We start from the raw sequence: 1,769 nt of genomic DNA on the forward strand, positions 1-1,769 counted from the left end.
CTAAACATTGCTAACAGTTTGATGGCTAACTTTCTATTTATGCCTGCAGGAGCCCTGGTGGATAGTGGTTAAGCATCAGGCTGCTAGCAACATAAGGTTAGCAGTTGGAAATCTCCAGCCACTTTCCAGGAGAAAGGTGAGGCTTTCTACTCCTGTGAAGAGCTACCGTCTCAGAAACTCACAGGGACAGTTCTACCCTGTGCCATGGGCTCGCTATGGGTCAGCATTCACTGGATGGCAATGAAGAAAAAAATGTCCAGATTCCGTTTATTCCTGGTGGCTCTCTGGGGAAAGTGGCTGGTGGTTCAACCCTGCCAGCCTCTTCTCTGGAGGAATAAGTGGCTTCTATAAGAAGTTACAGACTTGGGAGCCCCCTGGGGATGTTCTCCTGTTTTTCAGGGTCACGATGAGTAGGAACCTTCTTGCTGGCAATGGGTAGGGCTTTTATCTCATACATATGAGGCCTGCAACTGGCACTGGGAACCTGGCATTGGCTTTTAGGTAGCTCAAGTGATATGAGACCCTCGTCTGTTGTGCAGCTGTTTTATTGTTTGTCTGGACAATTGTTTCCTGACTCGATCTGTGCTCACAGCCTAGACTAGCCGTGTGCTCACTGACATGATCTGCAAACAGGCCTCTGGGTGAGGCTACCGGCCCAGTCAAAGGCACACCAGGTGGGATCTTGGCAGCAAGCAGATGACACGGCTTCCCCTGCACCTGAGGGAGGAGGCTAAGTGGAAAGCGGGTCCCTGACATCTTTCCCTGCTGAATGCCCAGTTCACAGGCAGCCAGGCCCTCGTGTCTGAGGAATCTGGTCATACTTACTGGAGAAACGAAGCCAAAGTCTCTCAAAGGGAGGGCTGGGAGTCAGTCTCTGCTAGGTGTTTACAAGGCAACCCGCGTGGTCTCCACGCATCCAGCTTCCGAAGGAGTGTTTCAGAGCCACGTTTGAACAGACGGTGCTGAGGGCTCACTGAGTGTCTGAAGACGCCTGGGTGCGACAGACCCAGAGCAAAATGAAGACACAGGAAAAGACAAAAAGATTGTCACAGGGAGTCCAGAAAGCTCAGGAAGCAGAAAAAGTAGTATTCTCAAAGTTGTAGGAGAATGTATAGTTAAACCATAGAGCAGAAACCAAGCTTATGTAAAGGGCTATGTTCAGAGAAGAACAGCTCTGGGGAATTAGCCTCACAACAGTAACAATAAAACCTGCAACAGAAGAACTGGAGGATAAAGCTTGGGAAATCTCTCAGAGAACAGAGCAACAAAACGCAGGCTGTCGATATAGACAGAGTGGTGTGGGGGAGTGTGCAGGATGCCGCTACTGCATGCAGAAATTGAGAATGTGTTTGTTGTAGATAGCTACCAAGCAAAAAGCCAAAAGGTGGAAAGCAGGTGATAAAATAGGGGCAGAAAAGAGGTTTCTTTAATCTGTGCATTAAGTATATTCTCCAATAAAGGAGACCCAATGTTTAATTATTAGGAGTCCCAGAAACAAGGACAGAGAAAAATGGAGAGGGAAACACCAAAGACAAAAGTAAGAGCACGCTCCAAACAGCAAGGTAAGACTTTTCAGGATGAAAATGGAGCTGCAGATCAGACCTTTGCCCAGCTTCAAGTGGGGTTGGGAAGACTTACCTGATACATTTCAATCTCTGGGGAAATTCCAAGAGTTCAGAGGCTCACTTTCAGGAGTGAAGGACAAACACAAATTATTCAGCAAAGTTAAATCCTTTACACCATACCAGGTCCAGGTTAAACTTTTTGCG

Source organism: Echinops telfairi, unplaced genomic scaffold (genome assembly GCF_000313985.2).
Source record: "Echinops telfairi isolate 266 unplaced genomic scaffold, ASM31398v2 ScPeMD7_7400;HRSCAF=8409, whole genome shotgun sequence".
Lineage (NCBI taxonomy): Eukaryota > Metazoa > Chordata > Mammalia > Afrosoricida > Tenrecidae > Echinops > Echinops telfairi.